The sequence below is a fragment of the Taudactylus pleione genome, unplaced genomic scaffold, assembly GCF_031769625.1.
Source record: "Taudactylus pleione unplaced genomic scaffold, aTauple2 ptg000041l, whole genome shotgun sequence".
Lineage (NCBI taxonomy): Eukaryota > Metazoa > Chordata > Amphibia > Anura > Myobatrachidae > Taudactylus > Taudactylus pleione.
In genome coordinates this window covers 26,995,102-27,003,964 of record NW_028284443.1, presented here as the reverse complement: position 1 = coordinate 27,003,964, position 8,863 = coordinate 26,995,102, and positions in this window count along the sequence as shown.

Below are 8,863 nucleotides of genomic sequence, written 5' to 3'. Positions count from 1 at the left end.
TTCATAATGTCACTGTCTAGAAATACTGTCGACGAATACTCAAGAGTATTATGATTATTTATTTTATATAGTGCCACCACAATACACAGCATTGTAAGGCAAATTTTTGATTGTTTCCTGCCCCATTGAAGCTTATACTTTAGGGGAGAGGATGGGGGCAGGGGATGTTCTAGAAGTGGATACATTATGCACCAAGGTCTCTATCGCACAAACAAGGCAGGGTCCATTTGTGTCAGCAACCGACTAACCTTGCAACCAATGCCAAATTAAGGTCCATAAATAGGGCCTATTGTGTTCCATGGGGCAAGACTAGTGATGTGGTTTGCCAAGTGTGCGTGACCTGTGCCAAGGCGTGTGACTAGCACAATGGAAGGCATTATATATATATATTTCAATAAAAGAAGTGTTAATAGTTTATTTTTATCAATTAAATGCAAACAGAAGAGAAATCTAAATAAATTAATATTTGGTTTGCACAAAGTCAGGGATTTTGTAGCATTATAGTCAGGTGTATGATTAACCAATCATACCAAACAGTTGATAATGATCATCATTTTCATATGTAGGTTGAAACACAGTTATTAACTGAAACAGAAACAGCTGTGTAGGAGGCTTAAAATTGGGTGAGGAACAGCCAAACTCTGCTACAAAGGTGAAGTTGTGGAAGACAGTTTCCTGTCACAGGTCATACACTATGGCAAGACTGAGCACAGAAAAAAGAAACAAGGTAGATATATTGCATCAGCAAGGTCTCTCCCAGGCAAAGGTTTCAAAGAAGACTGGATTTTCAAGATGTGCTGTTCAAGCTGTTTTGAAGAAGCACAAAGAAACAGTCAACGTTGAGGACCATAGATGCAGTGGTCAGCCAAGGAAACTTAGTACTTGCCTTCTAAATCGGAAGATATCCAGCAGTGCCATCAGCTCAGAACTGGCAGAAACCAGTGGGACCCAGGTACACCCATCTACTGTTCGGAGAAGTCTGGCCAGAAGTGGTCTTCATGGAAGAATTACGGCCAATGGATGTAGAAACAAAGCCAAGCGACTCAACTCTGCACGAAAACATAGGAACTGTGGTGCAGAAAAATGGCAGCAGGTGCTGTGTACTGATGAGTCAAAAATGTAAATATTTGGCTGTAACAGAAGGCAGTTTGTACGCCGAAGGGCTGGAGAGCGGTACAATAACGAGTGACTGCAGGCAGCAGTGAAGTTAGGTGGAGATTCCTTGAAAGTTTGGGGCTGCATTTCAGCAAATGGAGTTGGGGATTTGATCAGTATTAATGGTGTCCTCAATGCTGAGAAATACTGGCAGGTACTTATCCATCATGCAATACCATCATGGAGGCATCTGATTGACTCCAAATTTATTCGTATCAGGGCAACAACCCCAAACATACAGCCAATGTCATTAAGAACTATTGTCAGCGTAAAGAAGAACAAGGAGTCCTGGTAGAGATGATATGGCCACCACAGAGCCCTGATCTTAACATCATCGAGTCTGTCTGGGATTACATGAAGAGACAGAAGGATTTGAGCAAACCTACATTCACAGAAGATCTGTGGTTAGTTCTACAAGATGTCTGGAACAACCTCCCTGCCGAGTTCTTCAAAAACTGTGTGCAAGTGTACCTAGAAAAATTGATGCTGTTTTGAAAGCAAAATGTGATCACACCAAATATTGATTTGATTTAGATTTCTTTTCTGTTCATTCACTTTGCATTTTGTTAATTGATAAAAATAGACTATTAACACTTCTATTTTTGAAAGCATTCTTACTTTGCAGTATTGTTTTCACACCTGTCGAAAACTTTTGCACAGTACTGTATATATATCAGTAGTGGTTTTACCGCTATGCAGCACAGGCGGCTGCTTAGGGCCAGCAGGTCCTAGGGAGCCAGCCGACAGGGCTGCATAATGGAGGCTTGTATTATAAAGTACCAGCCCCAGCAGCCTGCCAGCACATTGGACAGCTGCCGATGCCGCTCTGGCTCACTCTGTCCTCTCCCCTGCACTGTGTGCTGCATGTGACGTCTCACACACAGAGAGAGAGGAGCTGAGAAGAAGCTATATATATATATATATATATATATATATATTATATATATATATGAAACAGCAACAGGCTTGGCACTCATCCACCAGCAGTAAACAATGGGTGCCCTCCGCTATATGGAACACACAATCAGGGACGGCGGCACTCTCATAGTAAAGAATAGTACAGTCCGGTTAAGAATAACCTGTAGCGTTTACTTCAATGTTTCAATCCTTAAGATTTTTGTCAGGAAGCATAAATGACATGTAAAAGCACTTACCTATATAACAAACAAGTACACCTCTCGTGCAGCCTGCTCCGTCCTACAGGGCATGCATCTGACATCAGCGCGTCGCACTGCATAGCGGGTGTGACATCCGACATTTCCTCACTATAGCAACGGAGCTAAGCAATAAATGTATCAACAACACCTCCACCAACAACATGAATACATCAACATACGACAAAAAACAATAACAAGATCTATTACAGTGGGAAAACTGCGACCTCACACTGAGTATGAAAAACCATAGTAACCAGAGCGTTAGTCAGTAAATGCAGCTGGTAAGCCAAAAGATAAAAGGGTAAATGGGACATGCTAACTAAGCAATATTAATGAAGAGGGCAAAAAATAGTCATACATTAATCGAAACAGAACAGGGGTAATGGCTCATTCAAGCCATACGGCTGGAGTGTATTCAAACGGTGGATCCAGCGTGACTCCATCTGTAATAATTGCCGTGCCCTATCTCCACCCCTATGGCTCTCTTTCACCTTATCAATCATCTTATACCGCAAAGCAGACAAATTGTGTCAACATGCTTTGAAATGCCGAGCTATGGGCTTATCATTGTCCTTGCCTGACAAGGCCAACCATATGGCAGATCGATGGATTGCCATCCACTCGCGAAATTGCCTCGTGGTCTTGCCTATGTATAATAACCCACAGGGGCAATGAATATAATAAACAACAAACTGGCTTGTGCAGGTGAGTACGTGGTTGATTTTATAACGATGACCCGAATGTGGATGGGAAAACGTGTCACCCACCTCCAAGAACCCGCAGGTGGTACAGCCAAGGCAATTATAATTACCTGGCTTCTTGGTGAGAAAATGTGTCGGGGCAACGTTACCAACTCCACTGATATCGTTGTGCACTAAGCAGCCGCGGATATTCTTACCTCGTTTATAGCAAGGAAGTAGAGTAGACTTTTTAAGAGATTTGAGGCTACTGTCTGTGCTCACTATCGGGCAAAATCATTTAGCTGTACTGACAATGGCACTACTAGCTGAGCTATAGCTATTTACCCATACAAGCTGGTCATTAGATTTCTTTTTCTGACTATTGGCTACCGAATTCGAATCGCTTCTAGGCGTAGCCACCGCTTTGGCTCTAGCTACCTTGAGTAACCTAGGTGAATACCCTCTCTGGATGAAATTATTCATCACGGTATCAAGTTGTATCAACTCATCAGTGGGATCACTACAGATCCTATGTATCCTAAGAAACTGTGAGTAGGGTAAACCCCTAATCAAGCTTCTAGGATGGAAACTCGAGGCCTGCAATAAGTTGTTGTGATCTGTGGGTTTTCTATACACAGAAGTATTCAACTTGCCATCTACCTTAGTAATGTCAAGAAAATGTAGATGGTCCGAACTGATCTCATAAGTGAATTTGATGTTGGTATCAAGTGTATTCACCTCCATCATCATCTGTATGAATTCATCTCGAGTGCCAAGCCAAATCATAAAAATGTCATCTATGTACCACGTGTAGAACCCAATCCTCACAGAAAAAGTACTCCTGCTGAGAAAGAGGTCCCTCTCCACATGTTACATCAACGCATTGGCGTAGGCTGGGGCAGCGCATGAGCCCATGGCGCATCCGAGGGTCTGGAGATAGAAACACCCATCAAAAATAAAATAAATCCTAATCAATGTAAGCCGTAACAACTGCAGAAAAAAGATTAAATCAGGACCCTGATAATATGAATTGTTAGTGAGTAGTTGTTCAACAGCACTCAGTCCCCTCTGATTGGGGATGCTAGTATATTTCTATTGTACATAAAAAGTAATTAGCAGGTAAAGTGTTCAGCGCTTGTAATTTCTGCAAAAAAGAGGAAGTGTCCTTGAGATAGGTTGCCTCAGCTTGGATGGCCGGCTGTAGAAAAAATCAATGTATCGCGATATCTCAAAATACAGAGAATCCCTGGCAGCAATGATTGGTCTGCCAGGGGGGTTAGCGGGGTCCTTGTGCATTTTGGGCAGGGTATAGAAAACTGGCACTTTAGGTGAAGTAGGAAGTAGAACATCCATGGTGTGTCTGGAAATAAGTTGTTCATCAACAGCAGACTGTAATGTTGTAGTCAATTCTTTCAAATATACACGGGTCGGATCCTCTTCAAGCCTTTGGTAAATGGCAGTGTCAGACAACTGCCTCAAAGTCTCATTCTGATATGCCGAAATGTCCTGCATATCACGATACCGCCCCCTTTATCAGCAGGGCGGATCGTGATACTGGAATCGCTGCCCATTTGTATAAGCGCTAGTCTTTCCTTCTTAGAAAGGTTGTGATGTATTATTCTTACACTCATTTATGCAAGATTCAATGATGTTAGTATATCCCTTAATAGCCGCATTGGTGGAAACTGGTGAAGGCGAAGTTGTCGATTTAATGAGACATTACCCATGTCCTGTTTCGATTAATGTTTGACTATTTTTTGCCCTCTTCATTAATATTGCTTAGTTAGCATGTCCCGTTTACCTGTTATCTTTTGGCTCACCAGCTGCATTTACTGACTAACGCTCTGGTTACTATGTTTTTCATACTTAGTGTGAGGTCGCAGTTTGCCCACTGAGATAGATCTTGTTATTGTTTTTTGTAGTATGTTGATGTATTCATGTTGTTGGTGGAGGTGTTGCTGATACACTTATTGTTTATCTCCGTTGCTATAGTGAGGGAATGTCGGATGTCACGCCCGCTATGCAGTGCGACGCGCTGATGTCAGACGCATGCCCTGTAGGACGGAGCAGGCTGCACGAGAGATGTACTTGTTTGTTATATAGGTAAGTGCTTTTACATGTCATTTATGCTTCCTGACGAAAATCTTAAAGGATCGAAACGTTGAAGTAAACGCTACAGATTATTCTTAACTGGACTATACTATTCTTCACTACGAGAGTGCCACCGTCCCCGTTTGCTGATTTTATATATATATATATATATATAGATCGCAGGACAGGCGGCACTCAATGAGACTTCACATCAATCAAAAGAAGAACTCAGCAGTACTTTGCTTCTTAGTCAATATATATATATAGTATATTTATATATATATATATATATATAGATATATAAAACAATGCCTTCCATGGTGCTAGCCACACACAACACCTAAAAGTCTAGTGCATTTCAAAATTTGTGAAATTAATTAACACTCCTCTTCTGCTAAGTGAGTGGCAGCTCTCAACCAGTAGAATGTCTTTTGTTCAATCACAAAAAGAGATTAAAGAGTTAATAGATTAAGAGTTAATAGATTTGAGAGTGCCTAATAGTGTGTTTTTATTAGAATACCCAGTGTATAGTGAAATAGTATATAGCACATACACAAAAATCAAATAAAGAGAGTGCTTATCTGTCCATGGAGAAAGTCCTGGTACAATATCTGTGCCCACGTGTTATGTCTTATGAAGAAGACTACATCATGGGGATATCACTGCTGGAATAAACCCTTAGACTGATGTTTTTTTTTTGGAGAGGTGTAATAAAACTAAGACTAAAGAAACTGGTGACTAAAGATGGGAATTTTTTTTATTATTTGTTACCCTATTTATAGGCCATCCTCAATGGGGTTTTTGCCTATTGATTTGCTGTTTGGTAGACTCCCAGGGGGATTGCTGGATATTAGAAAATATACATGGGAGGGGCAACCCAGTTCTTTTAAGATGTTTAATGAACATGTTTTGCAGATGCAGGAAAGACTAGCTGCAGTGGTGCAGATAGTGAGAGAGCACTTGGAACAGACACAACAGATGGTGTACAATCATAATGCCCAGTTATGCACTTTTGGTCCTGAGTGTTTATTTTGGTTCCCATGGTAGAAAGTACAGGTTTGGCCAAGTGGCAAAGACCATTTAAATTCATAGAAAAAGGGGAAGGATAACTCTGTTTGTCACCCTGATCCCTTGGGTAATCACAATACATTTGGTTCCCGTAGTGACAATAGCCAAAACCCTAAACTATTCAACAGCAAGAGACTAAATAATTTCTCATAAGAGACAAAAAAATATTTTCTGACATACCTGGTAAAACAAGTAATTAAACATGACATAATTACTGAACCAGGGGTTAAGGTTAACCTAAGGACCTAAATACTATAAAAAATGTAATGAGAATCAGTGTCTATAGAAATTTAAAAAATGTTGGAGTTAGATATAATTGAAGAGTCACATAGTGAATGGTCATTTCCCATTGAACTCATTCTGAAAGCCGACATAAACTTACACTTCTGCAATGAATTTTGTTTATTGAATAGTGTGTCTAAATTTGATGCCTACCCAATGCCATGTGTGGATGAACTTATTGAAATGCTGGGAATGGTAAATACTTAACCACTCCAGACTTAACTAAAGGATACTGGCAAGTGCTGTTGACAGACAAGGAAAAAGAAAAGACAGTTTTTTTTGCATTAGAGGGTCTGGTCTGCTTTTATATACAATATTGTAATTTGGGTCACATGGGGCACCTGCCACCTTTAGAGGATGATGGATATATTTCAATGTCCCCATAGACAGTATGCTGCTCTTTAATTCAATGATGTAGTCATCTATAGTCTTGATTGCCAATCTCACTTACCAAGGGTACAAGCTGTGTTGGACTCCTTCTGTGAGGCAGAATTGATAGTCAACCCAAAAAGTGTTGCTTAGGAATGTTAGAGGTGAATTATCTAGGAAACAGTATAGGCAGATGCTTGATAAAGCCCCAACTTAATAAAATTGAGGCAATACAAAATTGGCCACAACACATAAATAAGAATCATAGGGTATTATAGAAGTTTAATACTCAATTTTGCCACTATTCCTGTTGATTGACCTTACCAAGGGCAAACAGCCATTTATGGTTAAATGGAATACAGAGGCAAAAAAAGGCTTTTCAGGCATTGAAGGTAGCATTGTTATACCTTGATGACGCCTGACTTTGAATGCAAATTTGTGGTGCAAATAATATCAGAGGTAGAAAGTTCTGCCTCAAAAAACACATAATGAAGAATATCCTTTTATTTAATAGACAATTAAATGTACATGAGAGAAACTAAGCCATTTTTGAAAAAGAAGCATTGGCAATTAAGTGGGCATTAGGAACACTAGATGCTACCTTCTGGTGTGAAAATTCAGTTTGATTACTGATCATGCCACTTTGAAATTTTATTTCTCAGTAGAACATAGGACAGGAAGTCAACTGGCCAAAGCAGATGCTTTGTCCTGCATAATTTGTTTAGAAATCACAGCTGTTCTGCCCCACAGGTTGAAACAGGAGGGAGGATATGTGATAAAAGCACAAGAACAGTTGTAAATGGGAACTATGTGTGCCCTATATTCCTACTTACTGCCTGGTAGACAGAAGCTAATTGGAAATATTGATTGTCAGAGCACCTGTGAGATGCTGATATAAGGTGTGTCAGATGTTAGTCTCAGTTTCTCCAGTTTCTCACAGCTGTTCTACTCCACAGGTTGAAACAGGAGGGAGGATATTTGATAAAAGCACAAGAACAGGTGTAAATGAGAACTATGGGCCTGATTCAGACCCGCTTGCGAGAGCAGAGTGCTCGCAAGCGGGTCGATGGTCCCCCACTGTGCATGCGCATACCGGAGCCAGCCTGCATGAGACCCGGCCAGCGACAGGCGCTCCTTCGCTACGGGTCTCACACCAAAATGGAGCGGCTGTCGATTTTGATTGACAGCTCGCCCCGTTTTGGTGGCGGGCAGGGGGGGGGGTGGCTGGCCAAACTGAGGCATTCCCGAAGGAACACCTGCCATTTGGGGGTGGCCTCAGTAGTGAGCTTCCAGCTCTATTAGAGCCGGAAGCTCACTGGGGCTTGCGATGGATGAGACCCTACCACAAGGGTCTTGTCACAAGCCCGATGGTCGCGATGGTCGCGACCATCGCGACCATCACCTGGCCGCTCGCAAAAGCTGTGGGTGGTCACCCACAGCTTAACAAGCGGCCAGGAGGCTGACACTAAAAAAAAATAATGCCGCCCTGATTCAGAGCGAGCGCTCTGAAAGAGCGTCCGGCTCTGAATCAGGGCCTATGTGTGCCCTAGATTCCTGCTTACTGCCTGATAGACAGAAGCTAATTGGAAATATTGATTGTAAGAGCACCTGTGAGATGCTGATATAAGGTGTGTCAGATGCTAGTCTCAGTTTCTCCAGTTTCTCACTACTTGGGGAACAAGCAGCAGGCCTGATGAGAGACAATGATTACTGGCTGTAAATACTGTGTTAATACTAATCCTAATACTTACCCTGATCTTGCCACTATATATATACTATATATTAATTTTTCTAAATGAAAAATTAGATATAAATTGTTGCCTTTGTGAATTGTTCCATTTGTTAGTTTAATCAATTTAAATTGATCATTTAATTGAATGGAGTGAAGATAACTACCTGGTTCTGAACTAAAAAACAAAAACAAAAAACAAAGAGATAATTTTTAAAGAATAGTGATGCATAACTTGCTACCCTTATCTATAACAAAATAGCTAGAGAGGGTACTGCATTTCAAATTGTTAGGTGTCACCATATCTAAGGACATGTCATGGACCAGAAATA